The 21191-nt window shown below is 40.3% G+C and overlaps 1 protein-coding gene and 1 pseudogene across 1 annotated transcript in view; one reads left to right on the plus strand and one right to left on the minus strand.

Moving 5' to 3' along the window:
• TTC29 (tetratricopeptide repeat domain 29) overlaps positions 1-21191 on the plus strand; it is a 668675-nt gene that overhangs the window by 201008 nt on the left and 446476 nt on the right. The gene's annotated exons all lie outside the window — the stretch shown is intronic.
• On the minus strand, positions 16606-16766 carry LOC131508287 (U2 spliceosomal RNA; annotated as a pseudogene).

Genomic DNA, 21191 nt, shown 5'->3' on the forward strand with positions numbered 1-21191 from the left:
TCCCACTTAGATATAAATAAAATCATGAATAAATTGAAAATTTGGAAAGGATCAGCATATTTATACAGTTTCAAGGTATCTACCTGCAAAATAATGACTAATTTCTAAAGGGTAGGAAGGAATTTTACAGTGGAGAAACCTTGTAGATACTGTATCACCCTAGAGACCAACACAAATATCACCAGTAACGAGACAAATAGAAATTGCTTGCCATCTGATAGAATTCACTGAGAAGAACATGCTGTCACTTCTGAAATATTCTTGCCAGAAATGCATATTCCAAATCTAATTAAGAGAAAACGTCAACAAAATCAATTTGAGGGACATACTCCAAAGTAACTGGTCTGTAATTTTCTAAAATGTCAGAACAGTCAAAGGAAGACTGAGAATCTGTTCCAGACTGAAGGAGACCAATGGATATGATAACTACATGTATGATTCTGGACAGGATATAACAGATATTGTTGGGAAAATGTGCAAAACTTAACTAGAGTCTGAATTAGGTGGTAGCATCAGTGTTCAGTATCACAAATTTCTTGATTTGATAGATGTATTGTGGTTATAGAGGAGAATGTTCTTGTTTGTAGCAAACATACAGTAAGGAATCCATCAGTAATTGGGCATCTATTCAGCAATGGTTAAGAAAAATAAAATGTTCTGAGTACAAATATCCAGCTTTCCTGTAAGTTTGCCACCAATTGTAAAATATATAGAATTTTTTTTAAATTGAGGAGAGGTGACAGGGCACCTGGGGTGGCTCAGTCGATTAAGTGTCTGACCTCAGTTCAGGTCATGATTTCATGGTCCCAGAGTTCCAGCCCCATGTTGGGCTCTGTGCTAACAGCTCAGAGCCTGGAGCCTGCTTTGGATTCTGTATGTCCCTTCCTCCCTGCCCCTCCCCTGCTCACTCTCTCTCAAAAATAAACATCAAACAATTTTTTTTTCAACGTTTTTTTTTTTTTTTTTTTTTTTAATTTTTGGGACAGAGAGAGACAGAGCATGAACGGGGGAGGGGCAGAGAGAGAGGGAGACACAGAATCGGAAACAGGCTCCAGGCTCCGAGCCATCAGCCCAGAGCCTGACGCGGGGCTCGAACTCACGGACCGCGAGATGGTGACCTGGCTGAAGTCGGATGCTTAACCGACTGCGCCACCCAGGCGCCCCCAAACAATTTTTTTTTAATTGAAGAGAAGTCAGAGTCCACCGCCAGCCACCAGAGGCTGCAGCTGTTCCTCTGGTGTTACCTCCAGGACCTACCGTCCCCATCAGCAGCCTCTCCACAGGGAGTTGAGGGGCTTCTTTCCAGGAGTGAGCCTCTCTCTTTAGTCTTGGCTCTTAAAGACACTTAGAGGAAGCCCAAAGAGGAATGAGTTTCTTTATCCCTCAGAGACTATCATTTGGCCATATTGAAGCCTTGACAGACAGTTGCAGCCCTAGTGACTCTTGCCCTTCCTAATGATGAGGTTTGGGGGATGATTGTGGGGTTCGTGGGGTCTGGTGCAAAAAGGTGATTTTATTGAACCACTGGGACAGGACCCGTGGGCAGGAAGAGCTGCCCCGGAACCATGAGGAGAGACTGGTTATATGCTATGAAGTTGGGGGAGGTAAAGCCCAGGGGAAGTTTCCAGTGAGGTTTTCATATGCTAAAGAAGACTCACCTGAGACTGGAGGCCTAGCTATTGTCAAGTGAAGGTTGTTTCTCCCTCTAGCAAAGCATTAAAGTTAAAACAATAAGGAGTTCCTGGAGAAACATTTTATTCTGCCTGCCTCAAGCATTTGTCAATGGGCTACAGGGTATAAGGAAATTTAGTTCTACCTGCCATTTCCTTCTGCCTTTGTTTCCCACATCACTATGGAGGGTGATGGACACTTAGGTCCTGCATGACTGTGATCTGTCAGCTAACCATTTGTTGTACCCCTTTTCTTTGTTCTTGGGCAGCCAGGAGTGCGAGAGGAATATCACTCATATCCACCTGGGGGTGGGGGTGTTTGTGGTGGTCAGCTTGCCTTATGTTCCCTTATCACTAATAGAAGAGGCTTGGGGATCAAGTAATTCTTTGTCTAGTCCGCTCACCTTCACTGGGATCCCTAGTAAGCAAGACTGAATAAAGTGTGTTACTTTCTGACAGGTCTCTAGAGCGATACAGTATCTATCTTTCTAAGCAGCCTAAGGTATCTACAACTGCAAGGAGAAAACTGATTAATTCTTTGAAAATCCTGAGGCCAGCTGAACCCAACATGCTTCAATATCTCAGATGTCCTTGATCAACACCGAAGACATAGGACCCTTCACTTATTTTTTTTCTCATGCCCTTCTTCCTTGAGTCTGTCTCAAACTATTTCCCATTATCCCAGACTTTTGTAAGAGCCTCTTCTGCAGTTACCCAACACCATTACCTCCTCAGCCCATCTCTGTTGGTTCTGTCCTGGCACTGATACTTGGATGATCCTGAGGAAATTACTTCCCCTGAAGCTTTCTCAAGTAGTTGGGTTGTTTGTCCATACCTCACTTTCTTCAGGGTAGAAAATAGGTCCAGTATTCCCCTCTTTGGCTTCTTCCAAATTGCTACTCATCTACACTCACATAAAAACCACTGCCCCCAAAAGCATTTAATAAAACACAACATCCATTTTTGATAAAAACCCTCAACAATGTAGGGATAGATGGAATATACCTCAACATCATAAAGACCATATACAAAAGACCCACAGCTAATATGATCCTTAATGGGGAAAAACTGAGAGCCTTTCCCCTAGGGTCAGAAACAAGACAAGGGTGTCCACTCTCACCATTACTATTTAGCATAGTGCTGAAAGTCTTGGCCTGAGCAATCAGACAACAAAAAGAAAAAAAGGGCACACAAATCAGCAAGGAAGAAGTAAGACTTTCACTATTTGCACATGACATGATACTGTATATAGAAAGCCCTAAAGACTCCACCAAAAAATTGCTAGAATAAATGAATTCAACAATATTGCAGGATATAAAATCAGTGTGCAAAAATCTGTTGCCTTTCTATCCACCAATAATGAAGCAGCAGAAAAAGAAATCAAGGCATCAATCCCATTTGCAATTGCACCAAAAACACTAAGATACCTAGGAATAAACCTAAACAAAGAGGTAAAAGATCTGTACTCTGAAAACTATAGACGACTTAAGAGAAAGAAATTGAAGTGTTACGGAACCAGGCTGGAACACTGGCGGAAAAACCAAGTGGCACTTGGTGATCTTGGTGGATTGGAGATTGATTTTACACTGTTGGGCTCAGAGGAGACTTTCTCCAAAGGTCTGAGCCCAGAATGCAAGTGGGGAGGGTAATTTGTAGCTGACAGTCTGCATATCTGTGGGGGTTTTCACGTGCACAGCAAACAAAGGAAGAAGAAACTGGAGGAGGGGTCTCTAAGCTAGAGACCAACCTTTGTTTTAGTCCAATCAGCCATCTTTGGTGTACTTTATCCACTTCTCCAACAGAAGACACAAAGAAATGGAAAAGCATTCCATGCTCATAGATTGGAAGAGCAAACATTGTGAAAATGTCTATACTACCCAAAGCAATCTACACATTTAATGAATCCCTATCAAAATATGACTAGCATTTTTTGCAGAGCTGGAACAAACAATCCTAAAATTTGTACGGAACCACAAAAGACTCCGTATAGTCAAAGCAATCCTGAAAAAGAAAGATTAGACTAGAGGCATCATATGATTCTGGATTTTCAAGCTATACTAAAAAGCTTTAGTCATCAATAGAGTATGGTACTGGCGAGAAAAAAACAAACAAACAAACAAAAACAGACACGTAAATCAATGGAACAGAATGGAAAACCCAGAAATGGACCCACAACTCTATGTTAAACTAATCTTTGACAAAGCAGGAAAGAATATCCGATGGAAAAAGATAGTCTCTTCAACAAATGGTGTTGGGAAAACTGGACAGCAACATGCAGAAGAATGAAACTGAACCACTGTCTTACACCATACACAAAAATAAGTTCAAAATGGAGGAAAGACCTAAATGAGAGACAGGAAACCATCAAGATCCTAGAGGAGAACGCAGGCAGCAACCTCTTTGACCTTAGCTGGAGCAACTTCTTACCAGACACATTGCCAAAGGCAGGGGAAACAAAAGCAAACTTGAACTGTTGGGACTTCATCAGGATAAAAAGCTTCTGCACAACAAAGGAAACAATCAACAAAACTAAAAGGCAGCCTACTGAATGAGAGAAGATATTTGCAAATGACATATCTGATAAAGAGTATCCAAAACCTATAAAGAACTTTTCAAACCCATCACCCAAAAAGACAACCCATTTAAGAAATGGACAGAAGACATGAATAGAAACTTCCAAAGAAGACATACAGATGGCTAACAGACGCATAAAAAGATGCTCAACATCACTCATCATCGGGGAAATACAAATCAAAATCATGATGAGATACCACCTCACACCTTTCAGAATGGCTAAAATTAACAGCACAAGAAACAGGTATTGGCAAGGATGAGGAGAAAGAGAAACCATCTTGCACTGTTGGTGGGAATGCAAACTCGTGCAGCCACTCTGGAGAACAGTATGCAGGTTCCTCAAAAAACTAAAAATAGAACTACCCATTACCATCCAGTAATTGTGCCATTAGGTATTTACCCAAAGGATATAAAAATTCAGCTAAAGATGTGCTCCAATGTTTATAGCAGCATTATCAGCAATTGCCAAACTATTAAGAGAGCCCAAATGTCCATGGAGTGATGAATGGATAAAGAAGATGCGGTATGTATGTGAATATACATATATACACATATACACATACATACAATGGAATATTACACAGCCATCACAAAGAATGAAATCTTGCCATTTGCAACGACATGGATGGAGCTAGAATGTATTATGCTAAGCAAAAGAAGTCAATTGGAGAAAGACAAATGCCATATGATTTCACTTATATGTGGAATTTAAGAAAGAAAACAGATGAACATATGGGAAGAGGGTAGAAAAGGAGGGGAGACAAACAGAAGAGACAAGATCTTAACTATGGAGATCAAACTGAGGGTTGATGGAGGGCGGTGGGTGGGGGATGGGCTAGATGGGTGATGGGTATTAAAGGAGGGCACTCGTGATAAGCACTGGGTGTTGTATGTAAATGATGATTCACTGAATACTACTTCTGAAACCAATATTGTACTGTGTGTTAACTAACTAAAATTTACATTAAAAAACACCAGCGCCCCCTTTGGGTCTCAGATAATCTGGCTATATCTTCTTAATCCCTCTTTACTGATTTACCTGCCAACGTAATTATGCCCTTGTTTACTCAAGACATTAGCAACCACGACTAGTTTTTCTTTCCACCCTGAGTTGTACCACTCTTGCATGTCTGTGTGGGTGATGCACAACACCTTGCCTCTCAAGCAGCCTCAACTCCAGTGACTTCTCCTCCATGCCTCTTTAGCTGCTCATTCTCAAGTTTACCACTGGGTCTTGTCATCCCCTGGAACTTCTTTCCCACCTCTGAATATTTAAATTCACCGATGCCACTCTTACACTTCAGCTTCCTCTTGTAAATAATGTCTCTCATACACACTGAATCCCTCCACCCTTGACCTTTTACTCACAGAGACATTTAGTTTCTTGCCCTGTGGATTATATCCATTGGTCTTCCCCATCCTAATTGCATTCCGTTCCAGATTTGCCTCCATGCTTTATTCCTTTGGGCCGTGTTTTGTTAGTATCCTCACTTGTGTGCCCTTTTATTTTTCCTCCATACCCACCTAGGAAAACCATAAAGCTAAGCCATTCCTACTGTCTACTCACTAGACATGTATACCTGGGCTGGTGAGCTCTGCTGTGGTATTCACACTTTTGTCCATATTCATGCTACTAGAAATATATGGTTTCTTTTTTTAATTAAAACATTTTTTAATGTGTATTTATTTTTGAGAGAGACGGAGAGACAGAGCGTGAGTGGGGGAGGGGCAGAGAGAATGGGGAGATACAGAATCCGAGGCAGGCTCCAGGGTCTGAGCTAGTCAGCACAGAGCCCGATGCAGGGCTCGAACTCACAGACCATGAGATCATGACTGAAGCCAGATGCTCAACTGACTGAGCCACTGAGGCACCCCTATTTCTTTTTTTAGCTTAAAGTTTATTTATTTATTTTGAGAGAGAGTAAGACAGGCAGAGAGTGTGGAGCCTGATGCAGGGCTCTATTCCATGAACTGTGAGGTCATGACCTAGGCCCAAATCAAGATTTGAATACTCAACTGACTAAGCTACCCAGGTGCTCCAGAAATGTATGGTTTTGATCTCCAGCATTTAACATTACCTGGAGACACTTCTGTGTGCATTCAGTTACCTCTCTTTGCCATTTTCCAATGTGGCTATTTCAGATTCCCCACTCTTCTCAAACTCTTTACCCTACCTCTTCTATAACTTGTGGCAATGAATCTTGCCAACATGTCTTAGACAAAACAGAAGCAAGAAAAGAATTTTCTCAGTTCCTTCTAGCAGATTTAAAAGCTGATCTGCATCATTGTAGATGTATCCACCGTTTCTCTTTCCTCCTGTTTCAGTGGAAGATGTGTCTTATCCTCAAGCCTGTTTCCTCAGTATGAGCTCTGTATCACATCCCTTATGTCCTCAAGGACTGCTTTACTGATGGTCTCCTCTCTTCTGTATCTTCAGTCTTCTACATAGATTTAACATCAGTATTTAGCATGTTCAATTTTCTTCCTTCCTGCCAAAGAGTCCCTCCCTTGGTCTGTGACACTGCTGCTCGGATCACCTTCAACTTATATGTGGGTTACTATAATTTTCCTATGATTTACTTTTTAATCATAGCCAGTGTTCTCAAACAAATCTATTTTCATGTTCCCCTGTTTAGAAACCTCCTAAGCCTCTCACTTCTCTCAGGATAAAATTCAATATATTTAGTAGGGCTTACGAGGTCCTTTACAACTTCTCTCTTGCTTTTATCTGTGGAAACCTGAGCACCAGTTCCATCTTCTACCTCCATCACATCTCCACACCCAACCCCCCACAGTCTCCCATCAGTATACATAGTCACATACTTGTAATTTCTGGAATGCATCTCTCATCTCTGGGGTTTTGAACATACGTCTAAGTCCTGATTAGAACATTCTTCTCTCTGGGGCGCTTGGGTGGCTCAGTCTGTTAAGCATCACACTTCGGCTCAGGTCATAATCTCATGTGAGTTCAAGTCCTGCGTCGGGCTCTGTGCTGACAGCTCAGAGCCTGGAGCCTGCTTCAGATTCTGTGTCTCCCTCTCTCTCTGCCTCTCCCCTGCTTGTGCATGCCCTCTCTCTCTCAAAACTAAATAAATTTGAAAAAAAGAACATTCTTCTCTCTGTTCTTGGATAAATTCTTCTCGTCCTTTGTGTTTCAGCTTTGATGTTGTTTCCCTTGAAAAACTTCCCTGACACCCCAAGACTTTGTCCAATAATGTGCCCTCATGGTTCCTAGTAGTTATCCTCTGTCATAGCCCTTAGCACCCTCTTGAGACTCCCTGTTTACTTGCACTCACTAGGACATCGATGCCTCAGGGCAGGGTCAGTTGTGTCTTTCTTGTCTTTCTCTTCCTATTGCTTAGTTCAGTAGCTTGCACAAGTAGATGTACTCAGGAAACAATAAATGAAACAATGAATGAATGAATGAATGAATGGATCCATGTGATAAAAGGATTATATAATGCTGGCAAAGAAATAAAAAAATTAAATTTGAAAAAAGTTAACATACGTTCAGGAAGCCAATTCAAAATGCAGCTAAAACGCACCCAAATTGGTTGTTAGGGGCTACCTATTTAATATAGTAATACTGGTAATTAAGGGAAACCATCTCATTTGAGGGTTGTGGAGATAATGAGGATGGAGAATTGAAAGAGGACGTTGCTCAGATACTATTTTAAAACCGTATTTGGAAGTTCCTCTCCTTGTCTTTAGAAATTAAAACATCTGGGGCCCCTGGGTGGCTCAGTCAGTTAAGCGTCTGACTTTGGCTCGGGTCGTGATCTCACGGTTTGTGAGTTTGAGGCCTGCATCGGGCTCTGTGCGGACAGCTCAGAGCCTGGAGCCTGCTTCAGATTCTGTCTGTCTGTCTGTCTCTGCCCTTGTGCTCTGTCTCTCTCACTCTCTCAAAAACAAAGTGTAAAAAAAAATTTTTTAAAACATTAAAACACCTGTTCAGGGCCTCCTGGGTGGCTCAGTTGGTTGAGCTTCTGACTTCGGCTCAGGTCATGATCTCAGTTTGTGAGTTCGAGCCCTGCGTCGGGCTCTGTGCTGACAGCTCAGAGCCTGGAGCCTGCTTCAGATTCTGTGTCTTCCTCTCTCTCTGCCTCTCCCCTGCTTGCTCTCTCTCTCTGTGTCTCTCAAAAATAAAATAAAAACATTAAAAACAAAAAATTAAAAAAAAAAAAAACTCCACCTGTTCAGAAAAGGGATAAAGTAAGTTCTAGTTTGACAGCATTCATTGCACTGTGATAGCGTGATAAGTGAAGGAAAAGAAGTGTTTACTCGCTTTTCAAAAAGGACTTAGGTCCTTAGCATGCTCACATTTCTTCTGTCCTGCCAGACAGTCCCTCCCTTGACATGACACCACTGCTCCACTGTCCCATCACCGGCTACTTATAGTCTACACTTTCCTGAGATCGGTTTTTAAGATGTGTAACTTCTTTATCTTTATGTCCAAGTACTTTGTATGTTTTGACAAGTACTTGTCAAACCAACAAATGAAAGAGAATAATAGCCTCTTTGATCCAGATCTGTAATTTTTCATGTTATTCTTCATAAGGAATTGCAGTCCTTATCGTATACTTTCTCTCCTGAGATTTTAGAAAGATCTAGATGCTTATCGTTATCACCTTATATTTTTGTACATTTCTATTGTATGGTCAATGGTAATACGGCATTTTTATGACAAACTCTGGTGGGTACTAATATTATCAGATTCAGGTTCTACTTTGCCTATGTGGAAGCATGAATTTCAGAAAATGGTGCCTCCTGTAAGCTCTGTTATTACCGTTTCTAAATGTTTTTATTAAAATGTATTTGACATGTAGCATTGTGTAAGTTTAACGTGTACAACATGTGGATTTGACACATTTATATATTATAATATGATTGCCCTCATAGCATTAATCAACACCTCTCTCCCCTCCCCTATCATTTACTTTTTGTGGTGGGAAAAATTAAGATCTCTTAGTGAGTTCAACGATTATACTACGGTATTGCCATCTGTATTCCCCCTGCTTTGCATTGGATCCCCAGGGTTTGTTTGTGTACTAGTTGCAAGTCTGTGCCCTTAAATAGCATCTCTCCTGTGCTTCCAACCCCTGCATCCCTGGTGACCACCACTAGACTCTCAGTTTTTGTGAGTTTCATTTTTTTAGATTCTGCATATAAGTGACATCATACAGTATTTGTCTTTCTGTTTTTGACTTACTTCACTCAGCACAGTGCCCTCGAGGTCCATCTACGTTGTCACAAATGATGAGATTTCCTTCTTTGTCAGGATCGAATAATATTCCATTGTGTCTATATACCACATCTTCTGAAAGGGCGGGCCTACGCCGGCCGACTCCATCTTGTTCTGTGTCCTTCACCTTGACCACACCTCCTCCCCTTGAGTAACCCCCCCCCTCCTTACCTGCCTAACGGGACTCGGACCCTTCCCCAGCCAATTGGCTGAGGCCACCGCCATTACCTCACCAACTGCCCCTAGGCCCCAATAAAACCTTTGTCCTTTTGAAGCTCGCTCTCTCTCCCCGGCATCTCACCGCTGCGTCGGTGCAGGTAGGGGGTTGAGCTCGAGCTAGCTCGAATAAAGGCTCTTTTGCTTTTGCATCGGACTTGGCTCCCTGGCGGTCTTTGGGGATCACGAATTCTGGGCATAACACTTCTTTATCCAGTTGTGCATTGACAGACGCTTAAGTTATTTCCATATTGTGGCCATCGTAAATAACACTACAGTGAACATGGTAGTGCAGATACCTTTTCAGTATCCTGTTTTGATTTCCTTTGAGCAAACACCCAGGAGTGAAACTCTGTGAGCGCTACTCCTTATGAAATTGGGGCCAGTCAGCTTGCTTGATTTTTCCTTTATCAATAAATTTGACATTATCTGCATTTTCCCAGAAGTGACCTTACCCTGACCTTTACCTTTTATCTCCACAAAACGTAATTTGGTGTGTTTGCTCACTCAGGCTCCTTGCCCAGTTTTCTTCATATCCCATTGACTGGTCATGAGAGCAAAATTGCCTGAGACGGAAACAAGCCTAGCTCCCAGGGCTGCTGACCAAAAGCAGGTCACAGCCTCGGAGACATCTTCTCTGCTGTGCTTGAACCTCACATTCCATTCTGGTCATGCTTTCCCTTGTTAATCCTGGCTCCACATGAAACCTGATTTAGAAGCCAAAGATTTGTTAAGCACTTTTCCAGTGACCAACTTTGGCTCTGATCTTTGATTGCAGATATAGTTTTCAACCTATGTATATGAGTCATCTAAGTTGGCTGTTTGTTGAGGAGGGAGGACACAATGTTACTTTACTAAACAGTGTTCATAAATTCCTTATAAAGTCATAACTATCTAGCAGAAAACTCTCAGTAATTTACTTTAATACATTAAGTAAATTTTTTTTATTTTCTACTTAAGGAAATATCTTCTTAGGAGATTGCCTTGGAAAGTAGTAGCTGAAACTACACTGAATATGTCAAAGACACAAACAGCCCTCTGGAGAAGTTCATTGCCCCACAAGTAAAGACAAACATAGCTATCTCTGTTCATGTCAATAACTATACTTTCCCTGGTTAAGTTCATAAAGGCTCATGGCATACCTAAAAACATCTATCAGGATGCCCAACCTCTGATACACTCTTACCTGAATGTACCCGCTATCTAGTCTTGTTACATGTTCCCATGGCAGGGCCACAGGGAGCTGAGGTGAGCACTCAGTTTTCTGTTCTTGTTGTGCTCATATGTTAACTTAATACCTATGGATTTTCTTCTTACTATGTCATAACTGCTATTATAGGTTCTGGAGATACAGCGGTAAACTAGTAAATTCTTGCTCATGACAAGTGGAGGGAATCAGAAGAGAGGTAATTAATTGGTAGAGAAAATACCACATTGGGAACATGCTATGCAGCATGTTTAGAAAGGGGGTCTGATAGAGAATAACTGAGAGTCTGGGGAGGGAGGTTTTAGGTTGTGTGGTTGGGGAAGGCTGTTCTAGGCAGACCCTTTAAGCTGAGAACTAATGACAAGGAGGAGCCAGCCTAGTGAGATGGGGGAGGGCATGTCCCACACTGGCCCTAAGGCAGGTATAAATTTGGTGTGCCTGCAGAAAAGAAAGAAGGCCCCTGAGCGTCAGGAATGTGATGGGAAAGGAGGAGGTAGTTCAAGACCAGGAGAGGTTTTAAGAAGATCCTACCAAGCCTGATAAGAAGATTGTTTTTATTCTAAGTCTCTAGAGACCGGATGGCCTCGCTACTGTGGGGAGAAGGGAGGCAAGAGGAAGAAGGGAGGCCAGCTGGGAGACCACTGTGAAGGTCCAGGCTAGAGGGTAGTAGCTGGGAAAGGGTGGTGGCAGTGGGGATAGAGAGATTAAGTGAACTAGGGGAACATTTTAGCAGCGATGCCAAGAACACTTACCCTCAGGTTGGGTGTGGGGAGCTGGGGCTGTCATGGATGATTTCTAGAAATTTACTTCCTTTCCCTTCAGTATCCATGTTGACTGTGGACACGAAAACCTCAGAAACATCCTGCCCAGAAGTCAGTAGACCTCCAGTGTTCCAGGAAATAAGTACAGGGAGGATTTTAAAACCAGGGGCCTAGAGGCCAGTATTTATACTTCCCTGCAGGCTGGGGAGGCTGCAATTTATTTTTATTCATTGGCATTCGTTTCAGGAAAGCTTTTTTGTTAATATAGAAATTATTACAAGCAATTAGTAACAGCTTCATTTTTAAAGTTACATTTTATGGAAAGCTTCTAGCGTTTCATCTTAAAACAGACTAAATTGGGTCTGTGTCCTCAGCTCTTTTTGATTAAGGAGAGGAGAGTGATTGACATTTGTTTGGTTGTGGGTTTTAGCACTACTATGGTTACAGTGTGATGGTTGAAAATGTTCTATCCAGCACATTATTAGTTATTCCATTTCTTGATAAAACAGACATTTCAGAACAAGGCAGAGTCTGGAAGTGCAGTGGGGGAGGGGGAACTCAAACTCTGTGAAATGTTTAACCTTTTAACATAGTTCAACAAAGTTTAGATTTCTGGCAAAACGCCTAGACTTCATAAGGCTGTTCATGGTTGCAAAACCCGACAAGACTTTAGCACTTAAATTATTCTGGCTCAAAGTTGAGACCATGTGAAGAGAGCAGAGGGGAAAAAACCCATACCCTGATAGCTACAGCTGGGCTCATGGCACAGAGTAATTTGGGAAAGGATGCTGGGGGTGGTGATTACAACCTACAGTTCCTCAGAGGTATATCAAGTGCTTCTAATGAGAGAACAAACTATCCCCAAAGGGAATGCAAGTTTGGCATTAAAGGTAAAGAAGGCTCTTAAGTGACAAACCAAATAAATCACACATTAGCAAGAATTATTCATTATCACAGACAGAATCACAGCAGTTGTCTGTATAGAGATCAGTGCAGTGACTAATCAAGAGATTATGTCTCAAGCACAGAGTCTGAAAGAAGTTTCTCCATCTAGAAATGCACATGCAGGGGCGCCTAGGTGGCTCAGTCGGTTAAGCGGCCGACTTCGGCTCAGGTCATGATCTTGCGGTTTGTGAGCTCGAGGCCCGCCTCGGGCTCTGTGCTGACAACTTGGAGCCTGGAGCCTGCATGGGATTCTGTGTCTCCCTCTCTCTCTGCCCCTCCCCCACTCACACTCTGTCTCTCTGTCTCCTTCAAAAATAAATAAACATTAAAAAAAATTAAAAAAAAAATAAATGCACATGCAAGCTACTGTTGGTGCCAGTATCTGGGGCAGCATCTTCTAGGCAAAGAAAATGGGGAAATTGTAATTAGCCAGAAGTAATCGAGAATTTCATTACCATCTGCCTTTGTTTGGTATGTGTTGACATATCTATTGATTTAAATTCCCTGAAGTTTCTCTAAAAGTTGTCAGAACATATGGGTCATTTGCAAAGAAGAAAACATAAAACAATAATTAGTAAAATAATTATGGATAGAAGTAGTACAGTGTTTCCTACATATGGTCCTCAGAACCCTGATTCTGAGAGGTGGACACTTAGTAGGTAAAGGGAGTGCTTGAAAAATCAGTTCAGTGGCCAGTAAGATTGGGAAGCATCTCAACGATATTCCAATGTCTCTTTTATATTTGTCCTTTTTTTTCAAAGGTTGCAGTAGTTTTATGTGTATTGCAGAGCTCTAGAAGGAGAACAGAGTATCCAGTGTTTTCCAAATATATTTAAACATAAAATCAGCCTATTCTCCACCCCCATCCTTTTTTTATGAAGTATATCATCAAGCATATATTCTGATCATATACATTAGTAAACACTGAATATAGAATATGTATGTCTGCAGAATGAACATATTTCCACATATGGGGCTAAGAACACAATGGAGAGAGAATCAGACAAAGAGAAACACAAATGAAGGAATAGATCATGATAACTGAGTTTGGCAATAAATGGGTAATAAGAGACAGGAATGCTATTACCTACAGAAATATTCAATCACATTGACTTAAATAAATAACAAGAACACTAAAGATAGGTGGTTTCTGATTTTATTTCAGCCCCTGAACAATGTTATATCCGAGATTTCTGCATTTCTCTTGGCTGTTACCTCATACTTGCAGTATGGCTGCTGTGATTCTGACTCTCACATTTGCCTCCTACAAAGGAAAAAGGGGAAAGGGGAAAGTTTTAGGAAAGGCTATTATTTTAATCAAGAAGAAAAACACATTTTTAGGAATATCACTGCACAATTGTAAATATGTCTAATTGCTTGGGACTGCCAAAAGATCTGTGAAAGAGAATAATTAGAATTTTACATTGGTCAATTGGGAATTTTTTGCTGACTTATGCATTACAGAATGGGAGTAAGAAAAGGAGTTTGGAATGATTTGTATATGTCCAGCTGTAGAAATATGGAGGTGGAATATGTTATTTTAGACACATTCCTTTAGGCAAGTCTTTTGAATTACCCAAGGCGTCTGGAAAGATAAAAAGATAAAGTATCCCACCTTCTTTTGCCATTTGGGGAATAGTGTACCCGCTCAAATGCATGTGCACGTGTGTGTGTGTTTGCACGCACACACACACACACACACACACATGCACACAGACACAGTTTTAAAGTTCAGTTGAGAGCAGATGTGCCCCCATCCCTGGGGGACACCATGGGAACAAGATGGACATACTGTCTTGCCATCCCAGTCAAAGTTAGTCACTAGCCAGAGGACAAAATGTTCTGGGGCTTTCCCCCAGGTAATAGCAGGCTTTGTTGCTTTTACTACAATGAATTTTCAGGACCTACCTAATCCAGCCTATGGCTTAAAACATGAAAGCGTTTACAGAGCTCTAAAATAATTACTGTGTTTTTTCACTCTCTGAGCTCTTAATGGGGATAAATATACACCAGGAAACAAATTGGTTCAGTTTGCTTAGGAAGTTTTCTTTGGTAGCAAGACATAGGCATGTTGGTACAACACTGTTCTCTCTGGAATGGAATTTATTAAAAGAAAAACCCATGATGAAACCCACAGAAGGGGCTATCAATTTTTAGTCTGTGAACTACCACAAAAGAACATTTCCTATAAAATGTTTTCTTTTAAAAATGGAAATTATGTGGACCTCAAATTCATGTAATAATAAAGTCCTGATATTCCTTTGGCATAGACACTCAAAGCGTGTTTCTTATTATGTTTTTTCATTATTGTTTTTTCATTAGAAAAGTAATATAAACCTTATTATTAATGTTCTGAAAAAAATACTACTATGAATCCAATAATCCTGAACATTGTGAAATCTTTTCTTCTCTTTTTAATATTTTTCATTAAATATATCATTGAACTTGGAGCCTCATACAACATCTCCCATCGTCACTCACTTCTTTAAGCATTGTGTTCATGGTATAGCCTAGTCTCACATCACAATATGAACAAATAGGCTGCCTTTTTCTCAAAGATCATTTGAACTCATATTATCATTTCTCATATAGTAGTAGTGTTCTTTCTCATAGACACAAAAAGTATTCAGTTAGCATATCTGATCCTTCAACTGGAATACTGATTACCTACTTACATATATGCAAGAAACCGTGGGGGACACAAAAGAACAACAGTGGTATTAACTTCAGGAGTGTATGGTTGAAAGTTCTACCTAGGCATGTCCAAATGGAGTTCACAAAACTAGCCATTTGTAGAAGGTACTTATAAATGATAATAGGCACTCCAGGGCTCAGGAGGAGAGGAGGAATGCAGACTTGAAACGAAATCACCTTTCAGTCTGTGTGTGATGTGGGGTTAGAGAGGTGTGGACAACCAGGCTGGGGGGAAATTCCAGATACAGTCAGAAAAGGGTGGGAAGGCACTGAGTGTGTTTAAGAAGTAGTTACATTTATGCCTGGTCTGCATAGGAGTTTAGTTTTCATCTCAATTTCCTGCACTTCCAGAAGAAAATGGTCTGAAGCCTTGATCCATTGAAAATGCCCTCCGTTCTTTTCACTTGTATGTACAAACTTGATCAGGAGTGTGTGTGTTCGACAGCAAATAGATGCAAGGTCTCCTTTTTCCTAGTGTGAGCTGCTTTTCCCAGACTTACACTCTTTGTTGTCATGTCTCACAAAATCAGAGAAAAAAGAAAGCTTCATTTGAAGGGAAAAATCAAAGCTGTTTGTACCTTTGCATAATTAGCCTTACTGGAATTTTCATAGTGACTCATATTTTGGGTAAAAGCTGGAGTTACTATTTAATCTGGAAATGTCTCTGCATTTTACTTTCCGAGAACAGTATTGAAATGCACGTACATGTTGGGGAAGTTTTATAATCAAAGCATTCAACCCGGAGAGGCCTCATTACAGATCACTTAGATCACCTGGCTGGTGTTTTTCAACACTACGTTTTTTGTTTTTGTTTTTTAGGTGTTACATGTTCCTGTTAAATGGAAGCCTTACCTTTAAGACCAAATGCAAACTGTATAAAACCAGATCCTCTTCTTTAAGCACAGTAGCCGAGTCCCTAAATTTTCTCAGAACCCAGATGGAAAACATTTGCTTTCATTCATTTTACAGATGGGAAAATTGAGCCTAGAAAATCAAGTTCCCTGAAGGAGCCCATGTTTTGAGTTCCATTATGAGAGCAGGTATATTCAGATTCAGAGTCTTGGCAGGCTCTTAGCCTTGAGTGCATTGGGGAGAGCCATAGTAAGAGTCGCTGCTCTTACTCTCCCATCTCCTTTCTCTAAGGGGGAGAAAAGTTATATTTTCTAGGTCTAGGAAGCAGAGACAATGGGAAGGGCACTCCCAAGTAGTCAGCCCTGCCTTCTACTTCAGTTCTTCTGGGCCGGGCATCTGGGCTTCCTCCTCACACAGCCCCAAGAGAGCCGGGAGGCTGGAGACAGTGAGTCCTCTGGTTCAGTGAGGTGCTGTAGTTCAGAGGGCACCAAGCAAACCTGGGATCCAGGACAGTAATTCTCATTTTTAAAGAAATATTGTAGCTAAAAAAACCAGTCAAGTTTTACTTTCTACACTTGATCTTAGCCAAAAGGCCGAGAAGCGATCAAGTTTTACTTTATGAAAAGCTGCTTATTCCTAGTTCTAAGCCTAGTGACTTGGTTCAATTACACATCGACAGTTTTAAGAACAACATTCGAAATGAACTAGCTAAAAAAACTTTCTGGTTCAGTATTTCTACTGGTGCCTAAGGTGCCCTGATGCTTTGTGGGCAAAGAAGTCACATGATAGGATCACTTTTCCAGTCATGCTGATCGTTTTTTCATTAATACCCACAGGACAAATGGCCGTGTTTATGACATGGCTGACCTATGTAAGGTTTATCTTGTGTGCACCACAAATTGGTGAATTATGGACCAGATGTGGCACACAGATTTGCTTTGTGTGGCATGCATAGTGTTATGAAATTTTTGAATTAGCTGCCAAAACTTAAGAGATTTCATATAAAAACCCAGGTGCCCAGCTTCTCTTGAAAAATTAGAAGATTGAACAATATTGTGTTCAAAGTGTCCTTACAGGATGATCGACAGGTTAACATTTGAGCTGAGCTATGTGGCATCTGCCCCCTATAGATGGGGCATACATTCCTTAGTTTGCTACCATTCCTGATTGTGGAACTTGGTTTTTCTCCTCGTGGTGCACAGTATTCCTTTGTATCCACATTTCTATTAAAAGTGAGGCAGGAAATATTTGACATCGAAGGCACATGCTTTTTATATAAAACTAGACTACTGTGAATGATTTAATTGGCCCTGTGGGGCTTTGAATTTGCTACCTTATAGTGTGTGAACAGATTAGACAGTGTTCTGCTAAATGTTCTAAGAAGCCCAGTTTTTCACATATTTTAACATCTCTGAAATCAAGAGACATCACAGAATTGCTGTCAGCCAGGCAGTAGTCATGGTGAAATGGCCACTGCCTGCAAACTTTGTCATAATTGTTTATATTATTGCTATGTCGATTGAGCTTGTGTGCGATGTTGGAAGGTACATATAACTCCAGTGTAAATGCCACTTGAGAAGTTTCCAACAAGAAGCCTATTATTCAGCCTTGACTTGAAAAGTGGCTGTGTATGCACAAAGACAGCAGCTGGCCATGAACTTGATACTAGTGAAGCAAACGTTCTTTGTCGGAGAGGTGACTGCAATTCTTTCTTTTCTTGGAAAGAGCGGCCAAGTGCTTTAGGGGACCTAAAGACATTTTGTTACTGAGAGACGTGCAAAAGAATTCCTGGTACAGGCCAAGCAGTGTAAGAGAAAGCAAGAGAAAATGCCAAGTGATGTGGAATAGATAATGGAAATTTCTGGGCAAAGAAGTCTGTGTGGCCCACCCAGACTTCAAGCAGAACTATCATTAAGGTGTTATATCATAGATTGATTGAAAATGCATATTCTTTTTTGTATTGGTACATAAAATGGTGAATCTTACCATCTGTGATGTCTTAGATTCAATAAAATATGGTAAAATAAAGCCAGACGAAAGGAAGGATTTACTGCCTGTGCCATTGACATGGGCCCTTCAGCTACCAACTCTCTGCCTCTTCCAGGACTGCTTCTTATCTTCTCTAACTGCTGAGTGAAAGAGAAATGTTGACAAATGAATAAATGGCATAGCTATTAGGAAATAGTAAATGCTGGTGAAGCATTAAATAGAACCTGAAATTTGTGCTCGGTTTGTGTTAAATAACAACAACCCAAGCTGCCTTGAAAACTTTGAAGGAAGAACAACTGAGACCAAGACACCAGGGAATTGTCTTCTGAAGTATTTCCTAGATTAAAGGGCATTTTTTAACCCTCACAGTTTCATAGGAAGCCACAACTGAAGGGCTAGGTGAACTTGGTCTACGGCCGTAAAAGGCACCCAAACCGGCTGTTCGGGACAATGACACATCCATCCCCGGTCATGTGTTATTACTTGCAGTACATGTCATGGGACAAATGTTTGTTATTAGCAGAAGTTTCACGGACAAGTTTTATCATCCATTTTCTGGTCCACTCCAATTTAACAACAATTTTATATTTTGCCTGCAGGCTAGAATGCCGAGTTTATGCCAAAGACATTTCTATTTTAATTGTCATGGCCCCAAATGAACATTTTATTTTTGAAAGGATTGGAAAAATACATGCAAAAAGGAAAATCTAATTTATTTTTTGACGTCTTCTAAAATAATTTAAAGTAATTCCAAACCAACAAATGGCTGTTTGGTTCAGTTGTCTTTCTGGAAAGGAAGGTACAGATTCTGGTTTGATTAGAAATGACTCTTCTCTCCACAAAGGTACGTCTTGTTAACGTACATATTTGAGGAGAAGAGTGGTTCTTTGGCTTTATCTCTGTTCTCAAAGATACTGCAAAATCGTCTTGGAAGGTATGCATATTGGATATTTTCTGTGTCTCACATTTTAAGCCATGGTATTCACCAAGTAAATTGCTAATTGGGAAAGAGCTTATCATATTTCTTTTAGTAAAGTCCTTGACTTCTAGCTTAATTAGCACATCTTTTATTTGTAAAATAAAATGGAAAGGGCCTTTCACACAAATTAACTACACATACTTTTCAGAAGGAAAACAAGAACTCAAGATAAAAGATTACTTTTTCTAACAAATTTCTGCTTTCACTTTTAAATTGCTAAATGATTTTGCCTTTGGGCTGACATTTTTCATACCTTTTACAATTTTCTAACGGTGAGGTTTTGGCTATTGAGTTGTGAAAGTGTCATTGCAACATATTGAAAGCCGATTCAAAATAGCTACTGTTCATTGTTAAAAATTTTGCACTTGAGTAGAGTTAGAGCTGGAAGGTGTCAGAAGCTTGGTTGGGTTGGAACACATCAACATAATTTTAACATTTTAAATTCAGGGCATTTCCAGGGTTCCCAGCTCACTAAGACAACCTTAACAGATTAGTAATAGTTTATATGGTGTTTAATACAAAGTAGGCACATAGTATTTGTTGAATAAACCCTATAGCATGTGTGTGTACAAATGGCTATATGTGAGCTACACCTAATGTCTTTCAATGAAATTCAGAATTAGGACATGTCATACAAGTAAAATATTTATAATTCCTCAACAGCTGAAATGAATAATGATAGCCATGATGATAATGACAATTTTTATTATAAGTAAGTTATTAATAATAATTATTATTATTATTACTAGCTATCAACTTCATTTTTCTCTTCAGCTGTCATCTCCAGCTCAAGTAGTGCCTTCGGGACCTCAGTAAATTGTAGGGAGATGGGAAATCTCTAGGAGTAACCCCCAGGCCCAAACTAAGTCAGGTCACAGAGGGCTGCGTCTTCGTCCTCAGAGAGAATAAGGACCAAGCAGGATATTTTCACCAGCTGTACTTGGTCAGGAGAAGAACAGGAAGACAGACCATTCATTATTCATGGATATATTCCAGATATTATGCAGAAGGGACAAATTATGTAAAATTGCAGGTGATGGAAGAAAGCCATTTATATAGGTAACAGAGCATCCTACTTCAACTATACCTAGAAATCCCCAAGAAATTCTCAGTGAATTAAAGTTATTTTGACTTGGGAGGAATTTGGAAAAGTTCAAGGGTCAAAGTCACATTGATAGGGAGAGTCTCAATATGTGGCAAACCAGGTACAGTACAAGTGTAGTCTGCCAGGAGAGGCTAACGACAAGATGGCTAAACTTACTTATTTAGATGGAAATATGATCATAGCTGTTTTATAGATTTTAAGTTAAGTTGCTTAGTTACTACTTCTATATTAAATTCCAAGTCAATCTAGGTATGTAGAGATGGTACTCTATAATGGTTAATAGTGAATAGTTAAGACATAGTTAATCCACAGATTTAAATTTCAGTGCATGTAGAATTCTCTACTGGCCTATGGAAAGTCAAAAATGCTAATAACTGATTTCCTTTGTAATTCTATATATTTTATTTTATGAATTAATCTGTTGGTTTCACCAAACTGTTGAAGAGGTCCCTGATACAGAAATGTTTTTAAAAAACCGAAACCTTAGATTCAGTCTCTTGAAATAACTTCTAAAAATAACATAAATCAGGAAGCCAGTGTTCTATATGCCTTACCTGGGTAGAACTTTGAACTGATGTTCAGATAAGTGATCACCTTTCAAGACAGCATTGGGCAAGATAAGTTGAAGACTTGAGAGAAGCATGAAACAACAAGTTGGTGTGATATAAATTTGGGTGGGGAGTCATGGGTTTGCTGTCTGGGGGCAGTTCCCCAATAAACCATAACTTAATTAATTTTCAAAGAAGCTCGAATTTGGACATTAAAGGGAAATTGCAAAAGCTATTAAATTTGGCTCCTGGGTAATAAATGTCTCAACCATGCCTTGTAATATAATACCATGGTCCCTGTTCATTAATAGGGGGAAAATGGTTTGCTTGTTTGGGGACCAAAGAGCTAACTGTCACACATATCCACAGTTGGATGTATAAGAAGAGAAAGGAGATAATGTGAGCTCTA

Source organism: Neofelis nebulosa, chromosome 3, assembly GCF_028018385.1.
Source record: "Neofelis nebulosa isolate mNeoNeb1 chromosome 3, mNeoNeb1.pri, whole genome shotgun sequence".
NCBI classification, from domain to species: Eukaryota; Metazoa; Chordata; class Mammalia; order Carnivora; family Felidae; genus Neofelis; species Neofelis nebulosa.